The 25,233-nt window shown below is 51.2% G+C and overlaps 1 protein-coding gene across 4 annotated transcripts in view; it reads left to right on the plus strand.

Moving 5' to 3' along the window:
* The window catches only part of HSPA12A (heat shock protein family A (Hsp70) member 12A), a 168,904-nt gene that overhangs the window by 96,328 nt on the left and 47,343 nt on the right, over positions 1-25,233 (plus strand). Inside the window, exon 1 of one of the 4 annotated variants that reach the window (XM_070592731.1) lies at positions 18,633-19,055. The exons of the other annotated variants lie outside the window; for them this stretch is intronic. The gene's annotated coding sequence lies outside the window, so the exon portion shown is untranslated. Of the gene's footprint in view, positions 1-18,632; positions 19,056-25,233 lie in introns of those variants that run through there. 4 annotated transcript variants of the gene reach the window in all.

The following is a 25,233-nucleotide window of genomic DNA, read 5'->3' on the forward strand; positions in this document are numbered from 1 at the left end:
CCCAGCGGCTCATTTCAGTGACTCAGCGAGGCGGGGGTGGGAACCTGAGGGAAATCGAAGATTTGGACCTGTCCCCCGTCACCCCGCCGAGGCCGGACGTACGCGCCTGGAGCAAGGCTGCAGCTCTGGGCCGAGCTGCATCCCACTGCCCTCCCGGCCCATCCCCAGGGATTCTCTGGGCTGAGGAGGGACGGAGCGGCTGGAGCTCGACTGTCCCCTCCTTGCCCAGGCATGGGGGAGGGAGGTGGCGCACAGTGCGGAGGACGGACGCTCGTATTTTCCAAGTGTGCCAGGGCTGCCTTCTTTGGGGAGAGTGGTCAGGGCTCGGATGCATGGGGGTTAGGGGGGTGAGGGGGTAAAGAGTGAGAGAGGACCCGGGAGCGGGGGAAAGAGGAAGAGCAGCTCTTGGAGCCCAGGGCTGTAAATCATGGCTTCCCCAGCGGAGGGGACGCGCTGGCCAGGATTGTGGGTCCCAAGTGCGGAAAGTTGGGCGCGCGGAGGCGCTGCGGGTCTCTGACCTGCAGGGTCTTCGGCAGGAGCAGCCGCTGGAGGGGAGTGTGGCCCGGCGGCTTTCCCAGGAGCGACAGACCTAGCGAGGATGAAATTAAAATGCTCAGGACGTGAGGGAAATTCATTCAGGGAAGGCGCGCTCAGCTCTGCAGGACCCGGAAGCCGGGGAAACTGAGTCAGGCGGCAGCCCAACCACCGTGCGCGACGCGTTCGCTGTCCTGCTGTTTGTGGTCGCAGCCCCCGCCCTCTGCTGCGCTCCGAGCGGCACCTGCCCCCTCCCCAGCCCATTGTTCCTGCGGATCTGGGAGGTGCCGTACGGCACTGCAGTGGTGGGGGAGTGCAGGGGGAGGGGGAGATCCTGCCAAGGCTCGCTCCAGGGAGGGACCGTGGAGAACCGATCGGGCTCAAACAGGCATCCCGGATCTGTCCCGCTCCCCTGCCCTTCCCCAGCTGGCAAACGCGGGCCATGGGCCGGGGGGGGGGGCTGTCTTTGTTTGAACAGCACTCAGCAACTGGATTGATTCTTTTTCTCCCCACTCTTTTCCTTTAAATTGGAAAAAAAAATGGGATGGAAGGGTGGGGCATCTAAATTATTAAGAATTGCTAAAGCTTAAGTTAAGTGAGCCAGTTTCTTGCCTGTCTTGCTGGGACAAAAGTGGTTGGCTGTATCGAATGCAAGGTTGGCCAAAGGATTTGTTAAATCAAAAGAGTGAGCAGGGATGTGCACCCCCCCCTCACTATTTTGTCTTATAAAATCGAATGCAGCACCCCTACCCTCCTCAGACCCCCCACCCCCTCGCCCCTCACTTCCACACCAGGGCACTGTGTGATTGTCTCTTCTCAGGCTGGGAAAGCTCCCCATCCAGGATGGAGAAACACATGCTGGGTGTGCTGGGCCACCTGCCACTGCCTGCCTGTGTCTATTCTAGAGTGTTTCTTCACTTCTAGTGATCTGCAGTTCAAGGCAGCCTGTGAGAGCAGGCTGTCCCGACAGCTCACTGCTTCTCTCTGGGCTCCCATCTCTTCATCTGTAAAATGGGAGATATTAATAGTATCTTACTGGAGCAGAGCCTGCTCACCTCCCCCCGCCCCCCCCTCCCCCCAGCCCCATCTATCTAAGGTTTCCTCATTGTAAATTCTGTGCTGGGCGATGAACATGCATTATTTTCCTTTTTAAAGCCTCACAGCAAACCTTTTACCAGCATTCTGTTTTTACTGGGTAGGAAATCTAAAGAGAGGTTGAATGACCTATCCAAGGTCACACATCTAGAGAGTATTGATTTGGACCCAGGCCAGCTGATTCCAGGGCTCCAGCCCTTCACCACCATGCTGTGGAGCCCCCATAGGTGTGGTTGGTAGTTGCCATTCTATCAGGGACGTCAAAATGGTTGTTCTTCAGGGGACTATTTCAAGGATGCTCTTGGTGCAAAAGAGTGAGTGCCACAGGCATCACACTGTTGGGACTTGTGAGCAGTGGGAGCCCCAGGTGGTGGGGTGTGCCAGAAAGGCTGGCCATATAGTCTTTCCCCCGCACATCATGTAGGGGTGGGGTGGGGAGTGGGTGGAGGTGCCTATGAAGAGGGACTGGTGGAATGTTGGTAGTTGTTGAAGCTGGGTGATGGGTATATGGCGGTTCATTACTATTCTGTTTACTTTGTGTATGTTTGCAAGTTTCCTTAATTTACAAAATCTGGAGGGCCACCCTTTAATCTCTGGAGCTTTGGACAGCAAAGGCTGAGAGGAACTTCAGTCCTGCCCCTATCTCCCAAGACCCGAGTTGGTGGACATATGGAGCCCGAGAAGGATGACGTAAATTGGGAGGGGGCATGGATGGTTCAGGCTGGGCCAGCTCCAGTGGTGATGGAGTCAGGGCTAGGTGTGGGCCGTGGAAACCTGGTCATTTTCTCTAGTGTGGGGGCGTTTAAGGAGAGGAACAGCAGGCAGGGGGTTTTGCCTGGGTTGGGGGTGCCTCTGGAAGCACTGCTTTGGGCTTTGGAGGTGGGAGTCTTAGCATCCTGGCAATTAATCATAGTAAAAATAAACATTTTAAACGTTGACATCTATTGAGGACTTAGTTTATGCTGAAATCTGGGAATACTGAATTATCTTATTTAGCCCTGACCACATTTATTACTGAATGAACGACTGTAGGAGGGGGCCCTGTTACCCCCTTTCACCAAGGAGAAAGCTTCCAGGCCCAGCGGGACACAGCTGGAAAGGGGCCGAGTGAGGGTTAGGAGGTGGTCAAGCTGTAGGGCCTCTCCTGGCACGTGTCTGGCGTGTCACAGGCCCTCAGGGAATTGCATCGAGTGTCCGAGTGAATGAGTACATGACTAATGGACTGTGGCTGTCCCACTTCCTATGGCTACCAAGCTACAGATGGAAGTGGAAGGGAGCTGAGTGTGTCACCCAAAGGAGCCAAGAAAAAGTCGAAGCAACACTCTGCGTACCACTGGTTAGGGCTCTGGCAATGGGATCCACTTCCCTGTCCACATCTGTCTCTGGAGCTGTGTCCTCTGCCACTGTGGTCCCTACATACCCCCTGGGCATGCTTTCCATACCATGTCTTGTGTTTCCCCCAGCCCAGTTATCTCCTGTGGCCCTCATGCAGTTCCCCCTGCCTGGAACATTCTCCCTTTGTCTAGCAAACTCCTACTCATCCTTCAAAACTCATTTCAGGTATCACTTCTCAGGAAGCCTTCCTGGACTCATCCATGTGGGTGAGATCTCACCTGTGTGGTCCCAAACCCTTCCGTACTAACTGTTGGTAATCCCACCTAGTGTTCTCTGAGTGCTTATGACATTCCAATTTTATGTGCATATCTTCCATTGATTCCTCCGACAACCCTTTGAGGCTGCTGTTATTATGACCCCATTTTGCTGATGAGACAATTGAGGCCTTGAAAAATTTGGTAACTTGCCCAGCCAGTGAATCGAATCACCCAGCCCATGAATGCTGGAGTCGGGATATAAGTCAGTCACAGAGCCTAAAAGATTATGCTCTTTCTCTCAATGCCTTTTCTCCCAACAAGGGCGGGGACTGTCTCTTTCATTTGCATATTCATAGAAAGGACTCATAGTAGGTGTTCGATAAATGTCCGACTGTGTGTTGAGTAAATATCAGTCAGCAAGACAGGAGGGAACATAGCAGTGGGGAATGGCATCCACATTCTGCCCACTCCACCCTGGGGTGGTGCTTCTGGAAACAAGGATGCTCAGAAGTGGGCAGAAGCTGAGGGGGAGGCGGATGGGGCTCAGTCAATCCCTGAAGAGATGTGACTTTGATTCCAACAAGGCTTTGAGTGACGACTCAATCCGTGGGGGCGAAATGCTATCTCATCGCATAAATAGGCCTCTTTGGTAAGGGAGAAAGCTTCTTTATTATCGCTGCGCATAACTAGAATGGCAGGGAGGAACCAGCTTTCCTGAATGAGCAGCATGTGGCAGGGCACGAGCGCCTCCCACCCGCAGGCACGCGGGGTCTGAGCATCCCCCCGGAGAGCAGGGTGAGGCAGGGAGACCACCAAGAAGTGCAGGCACTGCTCAGAAATGACACTGGCCCCACTGCAGCAGGCTGTGCAAATCCTTGCTGCCTTCCTTTTCTTGCAAATAACTCCCAGTCCTGCTCTTCTCTGAGATGTGCTGTACCAGGTGACGAGGGGTAGCAGAGCAGAGTGGCTTTGGAGCCCAAAGACTGCGTGTCCACTCCAGCTAAGCTTTCCTTTCCTGGTCTGTGAGAGGGGCGCATGGTGCCCGCCTAGGTCTGTTGTGGGAACAGTGGGGATAATGGATGGGCAGGAAGCAGTTCTTTAATTTATCACATTCTTTCCCCAAAGGAGGAAGGGAGAGGTGGCCTTCCTGCCTCTACCGCTGAGATGCCCACCGGGATTGCGTTTGCCTTGCGTGCTGTGGGCGGGTCCAGCTGCTCTATGTTTTTTTGGAGGCTTTAGGAGGAGGGCAGATTCTGCTCTGATTTTTCTGACTTGGGGTTACATGGGGAATGTGTTCAGGTCCCGATGCCTTTAGACTTTCAGTATTCCACTCTGAAGCAAGACCCTGGGAAGCTATGAACTCTTCTTTCCTGGCGAACACATCAGCCCTCCTCATGTGCCTTCTCCCATCTCTGCAGATTCCACTGGTGGGAAGTAAGAGTGATGGTCGCTGTGGGCTGGTCCTGGAGCGTGCAGTGTCGGGAGCTACACTTTTTGGCCACTGGAGATCCCCTGGGGTTAGTTACCAGAGTGGTTCTTTTTTTTTTTTTAAGATTTTATTTTTCCTTTTTCTCCCCAAAGCCCCCCAGTAGATAGTTGTATATTTTTAGCTGTGGATCCTTCTAGTTGTGGCATGTGGGATGCTGCCTCAGCATGGCCTGACGAGCGGTATCACGTCCACACCCAGGATCCGAAACGGTGAAACCCTGGGCAGCCAAAGCAAAGTGTGCAAACTTAACCACTTGGCCACGGGGCCAGCCCCACCACAGTGGTTCTTAATCCTGGCTGCCTGTTGGAATCACCTGGAGAGTTTTTTTTTAAAAGTCTTGGTGCGTAGGCCTCACTCCAGAACGGTTATATCAGGACCCCTTCGAGTGAACAGCCAAGTTTGAGTATCAGTGAGTTACTACATATCTGGATTTCAGACTTGGGACCCCAGCACGTGGGGGGTGGGCGGGGAACAGCAGACACGGTTCACTCCCTGGTGCTGGGCTGAGTCAGCACAGAGTTGTTGAGCAGCAGCTCTGTGTTAAATGCTTCGCCTGCAGGCTCATTTACCCTTCGTAAACACTCCATGAAGGGGGTGGTTTTACACAAGGGGAAACTGAGGCTCAGAGGAATTAAGTACCTCCCCCAGGGTGACAGGGCTCATGGGGGTGATGCTAGAACAGAGCTCAGGGCTGTCAAGAAAGCTTCCACAGGCACATTTTTTTTTTTTTTAAAGATTGGCACCTGAGCTAACAACTGTTGCCAATATTTTTTTTTCTACTGCTTTTTCTCCCCAAATCCCCCCAGCATATAGTTGTATGTTTTAGTTGTGGCATGTGGAACACTGCCTCAGCGTGGCCTGATGAATGGTGCCATGTCGGCGCCCAGGATCCGAACCAGTGAAACTCTGGGCCGCGAAGTGGAGTGCGGGAACTTAACCACGTGGCGGCGTGGCCGGCCCCCACAGGCACATCTTATCCATAGGGAACTATTTTTCAATCTTCAGCCACTTGAGGTTCACCTTCCTGATTCCACCGTATGTACTAAACACCTAAATCGTCATCTGTTGATTATTTCTAAAATTAATCCACTGTTTTTTAAACAAAAAAAAACATTTATTTTAAGAGTCTTATTTATGTCAGTTTCATAAATAGAAAACCTGTGTCACTTGCCACAAACAGAAGGTAACCACAGCAAAAATGCGTGGAAGCCCAAGCGAGGTTAGTCGACTTTAGGCAGACGCTGTTGACCGCGGAAGGCTTTGTGCTGAGGCTGCGCTCTGGATGCAGGAAGAGACTAGGCAGTTTTAGAGGAGGTCAAGGACACAGGAGCACCAGACTGAGACTTTCTCTCTATTGGAAATCAGGCTCCAAAGGGACTTGAACAGGAAGGGAAAAGCTTTAGGAATCACCTGGGGGAGGTTGTTACAATTCTCATTCCCAGAGCTCCTGGAATTAGACCATCCAGGGAAATGTATTTGCAGAGCCTGCCAATGAGTCTTATAATCTAGCGAGAACTAGTGCCTGGTCCCCCGGGCCACCAGTCATCTCTGGCCCACCAGGGGAATGGGATCCCCCTCCAGGGACCTTGGACTAGAATGTGCTGTGTTAGATTGGCCAGGTGGGGAAGAGAGAATGTTCCAGGGGAGTTTACAGGGGCAGTCATCTTGGAATCCAGTTCCAGCTTTACCACTTACCAGCCATGGGATTCTGGGCAAGTCACTTAGCCACCCCCGCCCACCTCAGTTTCCTCATCTGTAAAGTGGGATTAATCATAGTACCTGTTTGAGAATGGATTTTATTTACTCTCATAACCCCTGGTTAGTGCTGATACACTTCCTGGCTCATTTGCTGTTGTCTGCTATTATTATTTATTGTTATGAATCCTGTGGACGTATGTAGGGCAGTTACCTGCATTTCATCCAGCAGGCTCAGAAGGCAGAAGGGCTGGTGCAAGATCCCACGGCTTGGAGGGGGCAGACCCCAGCCTGAGCCTCCGGTGACGTGGCCTCTTGTCCAGCAGGCCCAGAACTTTGGAGGAAAGCTGGATGTCTCAGGCTGTTGGCCCCATTTGACTCCCACTTGGCCCTTTGCCAAGGCTCTGAGCTCCCCACTGTGTTTCCTGTCTGGGGCACCAGTGAAGTTCAAGGTCTCTTTGCATCCCTGGACTCTTTCCAGAGCTGCAAGACCTCTGCCCTCAGATGGAATGCCAGCCCCCCATCGGACAGGCTCCTCCTGCAGTGCTGAGACCCCAGATCTAGAGCTTTGTAGATACTGCTCTGAGCTCTGCCGGACCACCCCTCCTCTTCCAGCCTTGACCATGACCTGGCAGCCGAGGACATCTGGTGGGGCTGACCGCTGCTCCACAGTGGCCCTTCTGGGGAACCCTGAACTGCAGAGTATGGACCCCGGTTTCAGTCCCCTTATCTTCAGGGTGGCCAATGTGGTGTCCTGGTTTGCTGAGACAGTTCTGGGTTATGCCTCCTGTCTCAGTGAAATTATTAACAGTGACTCCTTTCACTTTCTAAGTATCCTTGTGTAGAAGAGATGTTATGTGCTTGTGCTACTTATCTCTGTCCTCTTAGCCGTCTGGGCCTCAAGTGGGATGAGGGAGGCAGTAGGGTGTGTGGTTAAACCCAGCCTCTGGGCTCAGCCACTCTGGGTTCAGATATGTTTAACCTCTGGGGGTAATATTGCTGTGCCTCAATTTCTTCAGCTGTAAACAAAGATGATTAATAATCCTGCTCCATTGGGATGCTGTGCGAGTTAAGTGAGAGAACATATATCCCATGCTAAGCGTGAGCCTGGTCCAGATAAGGTGCTCAGTAAGTGGCTGTTATTATCGTCGGTTTGATTTGGGAGAGGTAGTGGGGAGCTTGGGAACTGGAGCCACACTGCCTGGGTTCAACTCTGGGCTATGTCATTTCCCTGCTCCGGGGTCCTGGCAAGTGACTCAACCTCTTAAAGCCTCAGTTTTCTCATCTGTAAAATATGGATTATAATAACCTTCTTCATGTGGTTTTTGTGAGGATTAAATGAATTTATACAAGAAAAGCACTTAGAACAGGGCCAGTCACAAAGTAGATACTGAATTATTGTTAGCTGTTATTATTAGCTGCTATTGTTGTTATGAATAATAGTCCTAAGTTACATTCTTGTAGGCAGGGGGAATTATCTAGTGTATTAGTTTCCCATTGCCATCGTAAGAATTACTACAAACTCAGTGGCATAAATCAACCCAAATTTATTATCTTATAGTCTGGAGGTTGGAAGTAAGTCCAAAAGGGGTCTAACTGAGCTAAAATCAAGGTGTTGGCAGAATGTGTCCATTCTGGAGGCTGTAGGGGAGAACCCATTTCCTTGCATTGTCCAGCTTCTAGAAGTCACCTGCATTCCTTGGCTCATGGTCCCTTCTTCTGTCTTCCAAGTGCATCACTTCAGCCTCTGCTTTCGTTGTTCCATCTCCTCTCTGACTCTGCCACTCCTGCTTCCCTCTTATCAGGACTCATGTATAAGGACCTCTTATAAGGCATGCCTGGATGATCCAGAATAATCTCGCCACCTCAGGATTCTTAATTTAATCACATCTGCAAAATCTCTTCTGTCATGTAAGGTGACATATTCTTGGGTTTCAGGGATTAGGACGTGGGCATATTGGGAGGGGGTCTCATTCAGCCTGCCACAGCCAGGCAGACTGGGATCTTTAGGATTTAGGGCTGTTAGTTATGAGAGCCTTCGGTCTCCCCCAGAAGTCATCTGAATGTTAGAAGTGGTTCCTCCTCGGTGTTTCACGTTAGTTAGGTTCCTCTTGAACTTGCTGCATGATGCTGCATGATGCCTTCCCGGAGTTTGGGTTGTTGGTCAGTCCTTGACTTTCATTCAGTCTGGATCCTTGAGAGTCCTTGGAGACAATGCTACTTTTGAGGCTGGTTTAGCCCCTTCTCAGGGCTATGGAATCATTGAGAGGTGAATAAAAGGTTTATTGGCTCCCAAGTGGGGAAAGCTATTAAATTATTAAAGAATTAGTGAAGTGCCTACAAACTGTCACATTATATTTGCTTTTGCTATTTAACAAACCATCCCAAAATTTAATGGCTTGAAACAGTAGCCGTTTTATTCACTCATGATTCTGTAAGCAAGTCTCTGCCGGGTGGTTCTTTGCTGGTCTTGCCTGGGGTCACTCATGTGCCTGCCACCATCTGATGGCTCAGCTGGGCTGGAGAGTCCAGATGGCCTCACTCACGGGTCTGGGGCTTGGTGCTGGCTGTCAGCTGGGCTTGTTTCTCCACGTTGTCCTTTATCCTCCAGGAGGCTAGCTGGGGCTTCTGTATGTGGTGGTCTCAGAGCAGCGAGAAGAGGAGAGGAGAGGCTGCAAGTCCTCTTGAGCCCTTCCTGAGAAGTCATGCAGTGTCACTTCTGCTGCATTCTAGTGATCACAGCAAGTCACAAGGCCAGTCCAGACACAAGGGGTGGAGAAATAGACTCCACCTCTTAATGGGAAGTGCTACAAAGCATTTGTGGCTATTTTTAATTTAACAGAGTCAGCTTGACTAAAATGGTAAGAGTACAAACTTTAAAAAATTGTATTTTGGAGCCAGCCCTGATCACCTAGTGGTTAAAGTTCAGCATGCTCCGCTTGGGTGGCCTGAGTTCATTCCTGGGCATGGAACCACACCACTCGTCTCTCAGTAGCCATGCTGTGGTGGCGTCCTACATAGAAGAACTAGAAGGACTTATAACTAGAATATACAGCTATGTACTGGGGCTTTGGGGAGGAAAAAAAGAGAGAGGAAGATTGGCAACGGATGTTAGCTCAGAGTGAAACTTTCCCAGCCGAAAAAAAGATGTATTTTGTTTTAAAACAACTTGCAGGTTAGATTTACTCACTTCTTAAGACTTTCTGTGAGTGTATAATGTCAAGAAATCAGCACATGGTAAATCAGACATTATCCATAGTTAAATTATCTTAAAAGCAACTTCCCATTATCTTACACTTAAAATTGTTTGCTTGTTGGTCTACAACATGTTTTTGTATGGTTGTTAAATGGGGGGATCGTGCTGCTATGTGTGGAAGTTGTGTTGGCTCACCGGCAGTTTTTCCCGGTGCAGTTATGTTTTGGTAGATCAGGATGTACTTTCTCATGAGTAAAGAGCAATGAGTGAAGAACTAAGAAAAAAACTGAAAAATCTGTGGATGTACCTCTCCTTAGTGTAAGCTGTGGCCATTTTAGTATCTTTCTATCCCCTTAAGCCATATGGGGAAGCTGAGAGGGCGGATGCAGGAGCTGGAAGGCACTGCTCTGTAAGAAAACAGTGGGTGCAAGTGACACCCTGGATAGGGTTTTTAGTTTTGATGACAGTGGTCTCTGTAAGAAGTGAGTGACCCCAAGCCCCTTCATCTCTAAGGAGGAGCAGGAGCCAACACTTACTCACTGTGGCATTGGGTCCAGGGGCCAGCGCGCTTCCTGTGCTAGGATATTTCTAGAGCGGCTTCTGTTTTTGGAAATGCTCAGGTAACAAGCTTCCGTAGGTGTTGAGTGATATGCACCAACCTTATTTTTCCCATGAATTCTATTATTTTTAGTGTGTGATTTTGCAGAAAGTGAAGATTTTCAGGAAAATATACTAGCTTATAGCTGAAACGCTTGTGTTTCTGTTTGCTGTAGGATGAGTTTCCATTTAAAAATATTTGCCCTGTTACGGGGTGGGGCCTCCAATGACTCAGCCGGTGGAGCTTCTGGTCCCTTCTCTTATCTTCACCTCCTTTCGGAGTACATAGCTCAACTTTTGAGACTGTTTTATGTCCCAGGTGTTTAGCATGTTTTCTGCATAGTTTTCCCTACCTTGTTCCAATTTTACCATCAGAAAACTGAGGCTTCAGGAAGGGAGTAAGTTCTGTAGGATGGAGCTCCTGTTCCGTCGATCCATCTAGCACCCCAGATCTCAGACGGAATAGGTTTTGCCAGTGTGTTTTGTTTCCCATAAACTGGCAAAAAAGTGATCTTCTTTGTTGCTTTCTGGATTTTTTTTTTTTTTTTTAAGATTTTATTATTTCCTTTTTCTCCCCAAAGCCCCCCGGTACATAGTTGTTTATTCTTCGTTGTGGGTTCTTCTAGTTGTGGCATGTGGGACGCTGCCTCAGCGTGGTCTGATGAGCAGTGCCATGTCCGCGCCCAGGATTCGAACCAACGAAACACTGGGCCGCCTGCAGCGGAGCACGCGAACTTAACCACTCGGCCACGGGGCCAGCCCCGCTTTCTGGATTTTTTTGTAGGTCAGACCCTGTGGTCTTGTTGGTTTCTCTGCGACTGCGAATGATGGTTTCTGTGCCAGACTCCTGACTCCCGTTTGGGACACAGAAGATGTAGGTGTTGGGATTCGAGCCTCCTGGCTCAGAGACCTCAGGCTGGCCTCTGTTTGTTCCCCAGATTTCCATGAGCTAAAGACTAAATTTCTCTAGTCATTTCCTTCCTTTCTGTTCCTTTTCTCATTGTCCTTGAGAGACCGTCTCTGCCAATTGGAATAGAAAACTGTTTACAGCACAAATGTCAGGAGTCCTATTCCCAAATTGGAGACGGCAGTTGTTGAGAAAACAGAGCTTGTAGGAAGCATCAGCAGCCAGGTGGGAGCTGGGTTGTCAAAGGGTGGGCTAGGCCTACCTTCCCATTTTACAGATGGGCAAATTGAGGTCAGGGAAGGGAAGAGACTGCCTCCAAACACTTGGCAAAGCCAGGGTAAGAATCCAGGTCTGCTTCCTTTACGCGCTTCCTAGGTAAACCCAGAGATGGCCTCAGAGTCCTTCTCAACACAGCAGTCCAGCCAGCCACTCTGAGTCAGTCAGAGGTGGCACACAGATCTAATCTCTCTGCCATTAATAAATTAGTGACTTGTCTCTGGCTGCATGATTTACATTTCAAAAGAGTGTTTGAAGAAGTCGGGTTTGACTCAGAGGAATGAGGTGCCAAATCTAATTGCTGTGAATAAGAGAGTCCTTAATGGTGGAACCCCAGGCACTGGCTTTTCTCTTTCAGCTTTCTTGCATATTCCCTCAGTTGACATAGGTGGTGGCCCAGCTTTTGTGCCCTGGCCCTTGGCAGAATGCCAAGGAGTAGTAAGTCTAAAAGAGTACTAAGTAGGGCTTTTGGTTGCAGATAACCAAAGCTTTTCTAGCCAGAGGAAGCCCAAAAGGAGATTCTATAGTGAGGGTCTTGGGCTGGCCCTGGAACCCAGGCTTGCTGCCGGGTCTCAGCGGGAGAGAGCAGAGCACCTGGCACTTCTTCTTTGCCCCCATCTCTTCCTTCTGCTTTGCTCTGCTTGTCACCGTCCTTCCTTCCCTGCAGGCCCTCCTTCATGTGCTCCCCAGTCTGTCTTTCTCACATTCCCAGAGGAGGCCCCTAGGTTCAGGTATGATTAGCTACCTGACCTGGAACAGTCGCCCCTGGCCAGGGCACAGGGTCACCTTGCTGGGAGAGGGGCGCTGGGGGAGCATTGTCCACTGGTCAGAGAGTGATTGTCTTCTACAGATAGTTACAGTGCCAGCAACTGAATCAGTCATGGCAGGAAATGGTTCCTAGGTGAGGGCTGTGCATGTAGATGGGGAGTAAATGCACAACCCATCGGAAATTTGACTCTTTTGTTCTTTCTTGGAGAAAATTGCTTTCTCCCATGTAAGTATTTCACACTGTGTAGGGTAATTGACCACTGGGTCCCTCCCATGAAAATACAGACCCCTCCTGGGGTGTTCTCCCAGTGCATGCTGGGTAGAGGTCAGACCATGTGACTCAGCACGTGGCATGGTCCCCGTTTGAAGGGACCGTGGGCATCAGGTCAAGCTGTGGTTTCCCTGGGCCAGCAGTTAGAGTGCAGCAGAAGGGACACATCATTGTCTAATGATGCCTAATACATCATCCGATGCATTTGCTTCAGTGCCTGCTGGCTACATGCAAGGACTGATGCCAAAACCCTCCAGGGAGGCCTGAGTGGTCAGCTGTGGGAGGGCCTGTCCAGGATGTACCACCAGCTGAGTCCACAAAGGCCCACCTGTGGGACACTGGAGCAGGCTGTGGGAACACAGCTCAGGGCATGTGCTTTCCTCCCCACACCAGCTCCCTTAGCTTCTCCTGCAGGAAACACTGGGGAACTGGGAGGATGGGAGTAGTGTTGGCCCTCATCTGGAAAGCCCTATGGGCCCAGTCTCTTCACAGCCAGGTTCGTGGGGCTTCACAGATGCCCATGAAAGGCCTTTACCTCACAGCTTTAGTCTCAGAACAACCTTACAACCTTGGCAAGATGTCTTTTAAGATAATAGTGACAGTCCATCCCTTGGGGTGGGCCTCTGGTAGTCTTGGCCAGGACACCTGCTAGGACAGGTCTAGAGAAGATGGGGGAGGGGAGAGTAGTCACCTGGAGCCAGGCAGTCCCTTTGGAGAGGGCCTAGCAGGTGGAATGGGGTGTGAGGGACCCCAGGCCTCCTTCATGGCCAGTAAGGCAAAATGGGCTTTAGAACCAGACAGTACTTCATTCAAATCCTGGTGTTACCTCTTACTAGCTGTGTGACCACAGGCAAATCCTTTAGCCTCTCTGGGCCTCAATAAGTATAAAAAAACACCCAACACACCCTGCCTGGTGGCGAGTGTTGGATGGGAATTTAGTGGAGTCAAACAGGCTTAACTAAGTTAGAGAGTCCTGATCTGAGTCCTGGCTCCCACACGGCACCTGGCTGGTCGTGTGACCTTGACCTGAGCAGGTGACCGTATCTGTAAAGTGTGGGTAATAACATCCCACAGGGTGGTCCTGAGAATCAGGTGAGGTCAAGTACACATAGGATTTTCCCTGCACACAAAACATGCACGTTCAGTGTTAGGCGTGTTTATTATTTAAAGCACGTACCTGGCACACACTGGGTGCTCAGAAAGGTCGTATAAGGGGGTGGAACTAGCTAAGCAGGTGTCGTGTGGTTCCCTGCTGGGGAGGTTTTTAACGTCAAGTTTACTGAGGTATAATTTACATGAGGTAAAGCTCACACTTTTTTAGGTGTACAAGCTGATGAGTTTTGATGTCCAGTCAGGTAACCACCATCACATCAATACATAGAACATTTCCAAGGTGGGATTTTGTCATCCAGAAATCTTGCATACAGGATCCTTCTGGTTGAGGGGGACCCCATCTCAGACGGTGAGGGAACTCAGCCTGTACTTTGGACCCCTTACCTGCGGGCCCAGGGGTGGGGCTTCAGCGGCTCTTCCCAGCCGGCTCCGCATTGGCTCTGAGAAGGGAGGGACGGAGCCTGCAGGGTGCCGAGGTCAGTCCTGGGGCTGGGCGGTGCTGCCAGGCAGAGGCTGATGGTGCCCACGTTCCTGTGACGTGCCCAGAGGGCCAGGCCTGGTGAGGGTTGGCCCGAAGTGAGAGTCCCATGGTCCTGCTCACCAATGGCCGGCTGTGCGGGGATTTGAGGTCCTTTGGCCCAGGAGGCTCACTGCCCTGCGGTTGTGGGTTGAGGGTGAAGGAAGGCTCCCCACACCTGCCGCTGACCGCCATGCCTGGAGGTCCACCAGGAGGGAGCCTTTTACTCATGCAGACTTGATTTGCTGCCATGTTCCTTTGGGTTAAGCATTACTTCTCCAATGTCCTCATCTATTGTACTAAGAAAAAACAACTTTTAACTCCAAAATTTAGTGGCTTAAAATAACAACCACTTGTGTGCACAAAACTCTGCAATTTGGGTTTTTCTCACCTGGGGTCAACTCATGCAGCTAACATCTTCTGAAGGCTTGACTGGGGCTAGACGGTCCAAGATGGCCTCACTCACTGTGTCTGATGCAATAGAAACTGATGCAGTACTATTTTCCTTTCTTTTATGAATTGAATATAAAGCAGATGATAGGTTTAATAAAAAGAAGCTTTCATGTCTGTTCTTGGCAAAATAAAAACTTGACAACACTACGCCAGGCCCACAGGTTGGGGGGAATTTGATTGTGTGATAAATTGAGCCATCGTGGAACCAGAATTCATGGGGAGCTGAGGGAGGAGTTGCTGTGCAGATTTGGGTCTTTATCAGCCATTAGCACTCAGTTAGTGTGACTTCGGTGATCAGAGTGAGAAATGGGTGAAGCTGGAGGGTGCCGGTGGGGGCTTTTAGCTCTGTGAGCCAAGTGCTTCATTTTCCAGATGAAGAAACGATCCTGGAAAGTGGCGGGGACTTTACAAGCGCACAGTGACCTAGTGGCAGAACAAGGTGAGGCTGTCCCTCAGAGCAAGCTCAGACTCTGCCTGTCTGGGTTGGCATACTGGGGATGAAGTGTGGCTGAGGTTAGGGACATTGGGGTGGGCCTGGGGGTTCCAGGGACACCCCTGGAGGAGACTCGGGAATCAGGAGATTGTCTGCCCTAGGGCACCAAGTTTTTAGGGGCACAGGGAGTGGTGAGCAGTGGTGCCAGACACCCAGTAAAGACCTGATACTGCTGGGGCTTGATGGGTCCTGCCAGACCTGTCTCGGGAGAGACTGATAGGAGTGTGTGTGTGTATGCGAATGTGTACACACATAAGTATGTGTGTGCATGCGGGCATGGAGAGAGAGGGAGAGGAGCAACAGAGATGGAGGAGGGGAAGGGAGAGAGACAGACAGAGACAGACACAGGAAGGAAGAGACTAGAGATGTTAGAAGCTTCTGGTAGGTCTTCCCTTGGGGTTTGTATCATTCATTAAAACATGAACCCATGAGGACTTAGCTGGTCATGGCCATTGATTCTGCCCCAACTCTGCACTCCTTGGGTCTTCCCTGAACATTGGCTAGTGCGATCCCAAAGTGCCACATGCTGGAGGATAGATCCTGAGGTTCTCGGGAAGGAAGACAAGCCAGCAGGATGGGGTTTAGTGGGAACAGTAGGAATGGGAGACTTCACTTTGTCCTGTGTGTTTTTTGCATGTAAACCTTGTGTGTTAAGTGAATATTGATATAGAAAGATAGACTTCCTCACCGAGTTATGGTATGAAATGGGCTTGGATTCCTGTGAGGCCCTAAGATGGAATACAAACATGGTGAGGAGTGCAGCTGGGGTCCTGATAAGACCGGCCCTCAAAAATCTTAGTGTGTAGGGGGTGTAGGGGACGGCAGAGCCGCTTTCTAATGAAATACTAGCAATGAGACTGAAGGAAGTGGCAAAACACAAACACAGAAGCCAAAAATACAATTACTGTGGCAGAGGGATGGCCCGGTGCATCCTGTGACTCACTAAGGAGCAGTCAGGGATCTTGTGTGCCAAGCTAGCAGCCCCTCCATCTCCTTCTGCCAGCCGAGCTCCTCCCTCACCACACCTCTCGCCAGCCCTGAGTTCACAAGTGGTTTGGCCCTCAGAGAGAATTCGTAAATTGGTTTCCATTGGTGAATGTGCTTACAACTCAAGGTGACCCTCCCTGCCCCCTTCCCTCGAGCCCTCAGGGCCTAGAGCTCATTGGGGGCCATATGGTCATCCCATGCACACTGCCGGCTCCAGGCTTATTCCCAAATTTGGCAACTGAACACCAGGACTCTGACCTGACTTAAATGATTAAAGCCCAGGGCAGTGCTGATTGGGAAGGTCAGAACCCAGCGATGGAGCCAGGGTGAGGCCTGGGACCCAAGCAGGGCACCCTCCCACCCTGCAGGGGGGTGGGATTTCTGCACCGAGGATGGCCCACTTCAGACAGAGGACATTTGGGGACTTTTGGGGGTTGAGTATTGGAGCCAGAAGAAACACCCACAGAGTGTAGCTCCTCTCCTGGGCCTGGAGGAAGCTGAGAGACCAAGGCATTTGGAGACCCCCTTCCAGGTGGGGTCCCTGTTTTCTCTCTAGGAGGCAGTGTGGTATTGTGGGACGAGCCCAAGTCCTGGATTCGAGTCTCTGCTCTGTGGTGTACCCGCTGTGAGGCCTCAGGCAGGCCTGGAAACCTCCCTGAGCTTCCGTCTCCTAAACTGTGGGGTGGAGCTGAGAAATAAAGCCTATTCCACAGGGTCGCTGGGGAGATTTGCTGGGCAGAGAGTTGGCCCCCAGGGTGTGGGAACCAGGTGATCACTGGGAGCTGGTCGGGGCTAAGGGTCCTGGTGTAGGAAACAGGGGCAGACAAGGACCTCGGGTGGGACCAGTGCTGTGGCCGGGCAGCTGGGTGTCCAGTGAGCCTCAGGAGGTGATGGGTGAAAGCCGACCTCGCATTCTTCTCACCGTGCCCCACCCGACCATCTCCTCTGTCCCCTCGCTGTCCTGGGCAGGTCCTGGGTAAACAAGATAACTGGTTCTCATGACAAAAGCATTACATGTTCATTATGGAAAATATAATCCAGAGGAAGAAAGGAGGAAACAGCCAGGACCCCACACCCAGAGGCAGCCCCTTGGTGTTCAGCCTTCCAGGCTTGCTGGGCATAACGAGACAGCTAATAGATGGGCTTTCACAGAACCCGGCACCGAGGGGCAGGGCGAGTTACCCTCCTATTACAGATGAGGACAGAGGCTCAGAGCTTATGGTTCTTGGTTAAGGTCCCAAGGGGAGAGATTGCGTGGTGGACATGATGGTTTCTGAGCCCGAAGTATGTGTCCTTCAAGAATCCTTGCCCTGGACAATATCTGTAATACTCCCTTACATGCCTTGTCCCAACCCCAAGAAAGCCACTCCCCATGGCCCCTGACTCCCTAACACTGAACAGCCAGGGAGCAGGATGAGGTGGGCATGCCCCAGTGCAGGGCTCTGTGCAGGCAGGGTGGGTGTGGCTACTTGGGAAGTAGCCAAGCTGGCTCTTCCTGGAGTCTGGAGCTGGTGCTGCCTGAGGCGCCTCGGCTGGGTCCCTCCCAGCATGCAGGGCTCAGTGGAGCTCTGCTAGAACCTGGACACGGTGACTTCAGATATTGGGGTGTTGTCATGGGCCTCAGGTGGGCATCCAGCAAAATGGCAAATGGGCCTGGAAGCCCTAGGCCTTCTCTTTGGAGGTACCTTGGCAGTGGGAGCAGCTGGGGGCTGAGGAGCAGGCAGAGCTGCTCACTGTAGAGCTGGCCTCTGGTCCCATCTGGAATGTGTGCGCGCAGCAGGCAGGAGGCCTCATTACAGCTGCTTTGTCGTCTCCCTCTAGGAGCTGTCAGGTCCCTTCTCACAGGGGCAGCTTTGCTTCTTCCTTCCAGCAGGTTCACCACAGGCACCCCATGCCCTGCAGAGAACAGAGCCAGGTTCTGCCGGGGCAAGGCTGCTGCTTGCTGGCGGGCATGGCGGAGTGGATGAGAGGGGTAGGGTGGGGTATGTGAGGTGGCAGGCTGGCGGCCTGGGGACAAATATTTGCTCATCCATTTGAGTTCATTGCCTATAATTAAAATGAATGAGAGATTTCACATAAAAATCTGGATTTCTGCCTTCTCTGTTGGGTGGAGCCAAAGAACCATTGCCTTTCTAGACAGGGCACGGGGTCTCCAGGTTGCACAGTCTCTTTCACTCTTACTGTCTCTGCCTTGAGTTATTTTTTCTCATGCAGTCATACCATTGTTTTTCCTAGAGCAGAATTAGGGTGAAGTTCTGCCACCCACGTTGCAATGGAAGTGGGGCATCAAAGGAAAATCCCTCTCCCTTATGCCACCTTCCTGCCACCTGTAGCAGGGGTCTTTGGTGACCTTGGGGAGCAGCTGGAACACGGGCTTGGGAGTCAGACTTGGATTCAAATTAGCTTTGCTTCTTGCCAGCTGCAAGAGAGATTGTCTCTCTCCTTACAACTCAGTTTCTGTAAAACAGGCTCATGGTGCAGGGTGGGTATGAGGATTAAGTGAGAGGGTGCCGGCAAAGCCATCCCCAGGATGTGACATCTCCAGCCCAGATTACAGGAGCCCTTCTTGTTGCTCTTTATGATTATTATTGGTCTAACTTACATACTATAAAGCATATGAATGTTCAGTGTACAGCTTGATGGATTTTTATTTACACATGTGCCCATGTGTGGTAGGCTGGATAATGGCCCCCCAAAGATGTCTATGTCCTACTCCCCTGGAACATTCACAATATGTTATCTTAATGGCAAAAGGGACTTTGCAGATGCGTTAAATTAAGGGTTTTGAGAAGGGGAGATTATCCTGGATATCCGAGTGGGCCCAATGTAATCCCAAGGATCCTTTTAAGTGAAAGAGGAAGGGAAGAAGGTCGGAGAGAGAGACTGGAAGATGCTATGCTGCTGGCTTTGAAGATGGCGGAAGGGACCTGAGCCAAGGAACGCAGATGTCCTCCAGAAGCTGGAAAAGGCAAGGAAAGAGATTTTCCCCTGGAGCCTGCAGAAGGAGCACAGACCTGCCAACACCTTGATTTTAGCCCAGGAAGACCCATTTCCGAACTCCAGAACTGTAAGGTAATAAATTTGTCTGGTTTTAAGTCACTAATGAATTGTTATCAGCTTTGTAATACCTTGTTACAGCAGCAATAGGAAGCTGATACGGTGTAACTACCTCACCAGGCAAGGTACAGGACATTTTCATCACTGCAGAAAGTTCCCTTTCCCCCATCCCAGTCTGCATCTACCCACGCTGTGAGGTAACTGCTGTTCTGACATCTTTCACTTAGATGTGCCTGTTCTTCAACTTCACCTGAAGTTGAAGTGGAATCAGAGTGGGTCCTCTGTCACATCTGGGGTCTTTACTCAACACAGTGCTTTTTTTTTTTTTAAGATTTTATTTTTTTCCTTTTTCTCCCCAAAGCCCCCCGGTACATAGTTGTATATTCTTCGTTGTGGGTCCTTCTAGCTGTGGCATGTGGGACGCTACCTCAGCGTGGTTTCACGAGCAGTGCCATGTCTGCACCCAGGATTTGAACCAACGAAACACTGGGCTGCCTGCAGCGGAGCGCGCAAACTTAACCACTCGGCCACGGGGCCAGCCCTCAACACAGTGCTTTTGAGGTTCATTCACACTGTGGGGTGTGTTGGTCTTCTGTTTCCTTTTTATTGCCGAGTAGTATTTCATTGTACAGCTGTACCACACTTTATCCATTCTCCTGTTGATGGATATTTATATTGTTTCTGGTTTTGGAAGATTATGAAAAGAACTGCTATGAACATTCTAAACAAATCTTTTTTGCATATATTTACACTCATTTCTCTTGAGTAAAATCCTAGGAGAGGGGTTGCTGGGTCATAGAGTAGGGATATGTTCAGCTTGGGTAGAAATGCTGGAGCTGTGATGTGGGAGCACCAGTGAGCCTGGGCTGCCTTGGGGACTGGGGGCTGATGGCCTCCCTGCTTGTCTTCAGTGGTTTCTAGGGGTGTACACATGACAGTGTGGGGGTCCAGGGCAGGGGGCTTCGTGGCCCTCAGGTGGGAGATTCAGGTGGAAAAGCTCAGCCAGCACATGTGTGCTCTGGGTCTCCAAATGGCAGGTGAGCCTGTGCTTCTTGAGCACCTTCTCTGTAGCCAGCGCAGTGCTGGAGTTTTCCTGTAGGTCTCCCCTTGTAGTCTCCACGCAGCCCTGTGGGGGAACAGTCGTTAGTCTGGTTTGCAGCTGTGGAAACTGAGGCCCGGGGCAGAGTCCTGTCTGTGGCAGAGCTGGTGAGGGGGGAATCGGGTATCCTCCTCAGGCCCAGCTAACTCTGGGTCCTCCATCCCATCTCCCACCCCTGGAAGAGTAGCTGGGGTCTGTGCCTGGTTGGAGGGCAGCCGTGAGGGTCAGCTTCTCCCGTGGGAAGGACAGCAAGGCCTTTTCTCCCTGCAGACCCGCGCACGAGACAGGCCTGGGGGATGGCAGATGGCTTCCCAGATGGCAGAGAACACAGTCCAGCTGGTCCAGGGGGTTGTATGGGGGCAGTAATGATGAAGGGGCAGTGGCCAGTGGCTAAGGGAGGTGTCTGATTGGTTAAGGAGTTCCATCTGTTATGAAGGGTAATAGAGAGTCATAGTAGGTGCTTGAGGCTGGGAGTGACCTGATGAAGCTGGTGGTTTTGATGTGATCCAGGGGAGCAGCCTGGAGGCAGAGTGCAAGGCCCTCTGGGAAGCTCTCCACACTGCTCTGCCTTTGCTCCTGCTGTCCCCTCCCCATCCTGTTCACTCAGCGAACTTGCCCTTCAAGACGCCAGTCAAGCATCACCACTGTGGGGCTGCCTTCCCCACCACTAACCCCCTGAGGCACTTACCGCAGTGTCTAATAAAGAGTTCATGTGCAAAATAGAATTTTAGATGGTTCTTAATTACAATATTTAGATTGAAATCACTTGCTCTGTTTTGACCTGAGAGCTCATAGTCGGATTCCCATGAATTAAATACACACGTCATGCATGTCCCCTGGACAGGACTAGAGGCAGCCTGATGGGGATGGGGCAGAGGTGGGCACAGATAGACACACCGGGGGGATAGGGGGCTGTTTTGTGTGGCCCTGTTCTTCCTGTTGATGAACTTTCCAGGTAATGCTGAAGTATTTGCTCTGTGGTCAGCCTCCTGCTTCCCCACTGTGTGTTTAGTTTCCAGAATTCTTCTTGTCCACTAACCCAGAATGTCCCCAGAATTGTATCCACGCTTTTGGGATCTTCCTGGACTAGATCTGTGGAGAGAGAGAAGTGGGGAGACATTGGCGGGGAGAATGGGTGTGTGCGGGTGTCCCTGTGACCAGCTCCCACTTTTCCCAGGCTGAGCATTCCTGTGGACACCTCCTGGAGGTCACCGCCCTGTGCTCAGACATTCCAGGCTCAGTGGGGTGTGCCTGCAGGGAGTCAGGCTGGTCACTCTGCGTCTGGAATATTCTGCTCTGCAGAGGAGGAGACTGCTGATTAATTGAGTTCCAGACAGAGCTGTTAAAGATAACAGTGAAGTCAGAGAAGCTGTCAGGGCACATGGTTAGGCTTAATGAAGCGGGCAGGCCTGCGTCCTTGGAGGGAGAGGCCCATGGGACAGTAGTAATGAAAAGCCACAGACAGATCACCTGGGCTTCTGGACGCCCCAGATGTCCTTCCTATGCCTGAGCTTGGGTGGTTGGCCGTCCACAGGTGGTGGTGAGGGTGCAAAGTCTCATTCCCTGGACCTCGGTTCTTGCCGGTCCGGGCACTGCAGGAGCTGGAACAAGGGGTCCTGGAGGCCAAGTGTATGGAAGCCCACTCATGTGCATATAACATGCACACACCAGGGTGTGTGGGCACCCCTGATGAGTCTGAATATTTTGGCAGCCGGGGCCATCTGTGTGGCCTCCCCTGGCCCCTAAACATAGAATGTGTGTTCTTTTCTGGGATTCACATAGGGCCTCAAGGGGGAGGCTCTGCCGCCTCACAGCTTCTTGGCCTAAGATGGGCCACGGGAGGCTCTGGGGACCCCTGGGGCCCGTGGCTTGGAGTCTCCCCTCTTTCTGTGGAGTACCCTGGGGAGGCAACCCCATGCCCCAGAAATTGCCTCTATTTTCCTTGGGAAAAGACCGAGCAAATTCGGTCCTCAGGGGAACTAGTCATTGTGGTTTTTTTGTTTTTATCTCCCTTTCCCGCTCTGGAAGGAAATGTTCTATCTCAGCTCCTTTCAAGAGTGATTACTCTTGATGTTTTGCCGCAGATACTTAACTTAGCAAAGTCTAGAGTTAGTCACCATCTTCACCCAGTTTACTAATTCTTTCTAAGAATGTCAATTCATCATCGAGGGTTTTGTATTAAAAAAGTAAGAATGAAGGATTTTAAACTTAAGAAGTTTTAAGAAGTCTCTGCCAGGACTTTCTCTCCTTCCTGCTCAAGTGGAAGTCTTCACCCACCCTGCGAGGAATGCTCTGCATGTGGGTGCCAGGGCCGCTTGTGCCGAGAGGGCATTTGGTTCCTGGGAGTGTCCCAGCCTCCTGGGCCACTCCCCCCGACGTGTCACCCCACGGAAGGCCCTTCCGTGCTGCAGTGGCCTCCCCAGGGGCATTTTTGAGCCACTTGTGGCATTTGCCTTCTCTTTTCCTTTATCTTCTGGAAGCAGCAATTTCTCAGGCAGGTTCCTGAATACCTCCCGGCCCCAGGACCCTGGCTCAGTGGCAGCGGCACCTGCAGACAGTTAGACTGAAGAATGTCTAATGCTGGTACATGGGTCCCCTTCACAAGATGGGGCTGTGACTCCTGCCCAGGGCTGGTACTGGCAGCAGGGTAGTGGCATCTTCTCTTGGTCTTTATTGCAGAATATCTCGAAACTGGTCATCCTTGGGGAAAGCACTAAGTCCTCCGTCCACAGCTCCCCATCGGAATGGACCTTGGCATTCAGCTCTGGCCAGCCAGCCTCAGAGCATCTAGGGGAAAAGTGAAAACACAGCTGGTGACTGGGCTGTGAATTCTTGTGTTGCTAAAGAGGAGGGTGTCTGGGGAGACACCAGTGCCAGCATTTGCCCCTGGCCCCAGTTGTCGGAGAGTCTGGAATCGGCCAGCAGCCAGCTTCACCACTGAATGGTCCCTGGAGAACCGCTGCACACTTGGCTTCTGCCCAGGGCAGGTGGGTGGGAGCGACTGATGTCCACCCCCAGGGAGGAGGGCTGTGCTCCTCAGGGCAGGCAGGACGGGGACAGTTTTCCTTACAAGGTGGCTTCCTGCAGCTCTTTGATTTTTTTTTATTGAGATATAATTCACATATCATAAAATTCACCATTTTAAATTATACAATTCCATGGCTTTAGTATATTCACAACATTGTGCAACCAGCACCGCTATCACATTCCAGAACATTTTCATCACCCTAAAAAGAAACCCATGCCTGTTAGCAGTCACTCCCCATTTTCACCCTCTCCAGAGCTCTAAGTTTTCACTGCTCTGTGCTGCCAGTTGCCCATGTCGCAGACCTGGGCCAGTCACGGAGTCTGGGAACCTCAGGGCTGGAATGTGGTGGAGGCAAGGAGCCCAAGCCTTGGAGACTGGCACTTACCAGCTCTGTGATTTTGGGAAGATACTTTACCTCTCTGGGCCTTGGTTTCTTCTGCCATTAAATGGGGCTGAGAACTCCCTGTTTCCTACCTCATTGCATTGTTTGCAAGGATAACATGAGACACTATGTAGGTGACAATAGCTGTATTTGTTAAGAACTGTGCCTGCATCATTCTTATTTAATCCTCATTCACCCTAAGAGGTAAGAGTTATTATTATCCCTATTTAATACAGAAGGAAAACTGAGCCACAGAGGAGTTTAGTAACTTGTTCAAGGTTGCACAGCTGTGAATCAATTTTTAACTCCAAAGCGTGGAAAACCTGACTTTTTGTTTCCAGAAAAAGGAAATTAATTATGACCGTGAATGGTAAGTCCAGAGGTTCAGTGGGCTCAGCAGTAGGTTGACTTCGCGGCTCATGGACCCATGGAGGTTCTTTCTGTGCTGATTACATCGTGGGCTGGTGGCAAGATGCACGGTGCTGGCCTCATGGGCTCACCTAAGGGTCAGTGCGTTTCTTTCCCAGAAGCCCCCAGCAGACTTCCCTTCCTGCCCCACCAGCCAGAACTGTGGGTCCCGATCACATTCCCATGGCCATTGTTGACAAGGGGAAGGGGTTTGCCATGATTGGCTTAGGCCCTTCAGGATCCACCCCCGGTCTGGGGAAGGGTCACCCTCCCCACACTCATGTCAAATTAGGGTTTAGTTAAGAAAGCAGAAATGTACACGGCAGTATCCACCAAGATCAGTAAGTAACTGAGCTGGGATTTGAACTGGTCCTCCCAGGTCCAACACCCGTGTGGTTAACCACAGTGCTGCACAGCCTCGACAGCTCCCAGAGGGTACTGTGTGCTCAGTGAATCTTGGTTGAATGCATCAATCCATACAGTCTTGTTCCCCCCCTCCCCAGACCCATCCCCGGTTTTTCTGACCCTCTGTTGCTCTTCTACACCTAAGTGGTTGCCTGGTCTCCACTTGAACTCCTCTAGTGACAGGGAGCTCAGTACCTCACCAGGCGTTTTCTTCTTCTTCTTTTTTTTTTTCCCAAGGAAGATTAGCCCTGAACTAACTACTGCTAGTCCTCCTCTTTTTTGCTGAGGAAGCCTGGCCCTGAGCTAACATCCGTGCCCATCCTCCTCTACTTTATATGTGGGATGCGTACCACAGCATGACATGCCAAGTGGTGCCATGTCCACACCCGGGATCCAAACCAGCGAACCCCTGGCCACTGAGAAGCAGAACGTGTACACTTAACCGCTGCGCCACTGGGCCGGCGCCCCCTTCTCTTTTTTGATTAAGTGCCATGGCTACCTTTTACAGTACTTTTGGATGAATTAGAAAAAGATCTGCTCTGGGTATGAAAATTGGGAAAAGGTGCCCACTCTTGGCGATTTTGAGGCTTGGGATGGCACCTTTGTGGTAAGAAAATGGCACCCCTACTTTTGGGTGGATGCACCTCTGCTTGGCAGACGTCCCCCAAGGTGGGTGCCTTTGTACAGTGCACAAACTGCACCGCTGTTTTGGGATATCACTTCCATTAAGATGCTCTGCAGAGGGGTCAGTAACATGCACCAGCCTCAGCTCTCAGGGCGCTGGCAGAGTGTGGGAGGTTTGTGCTCAGGTTCCCAGGTTGGAGTGCATGTGGGCTAAGGGCTCCCCTTCCAGCCTGGAGAGGGCACAACT

This window comes from Equus przewalskii, chromosome 1, assembly GCF_037783145.1.
Source record: "Equus przewalskii isolate Varuska chromosome 1, EquPr2, whole genome shotgun sequence".
Lineage (NCBI taxonomy): Eukaryota > Metazoa > Chordata > Mammalia > Perissodactyla > Equidae > Equus > Equus przewalskii.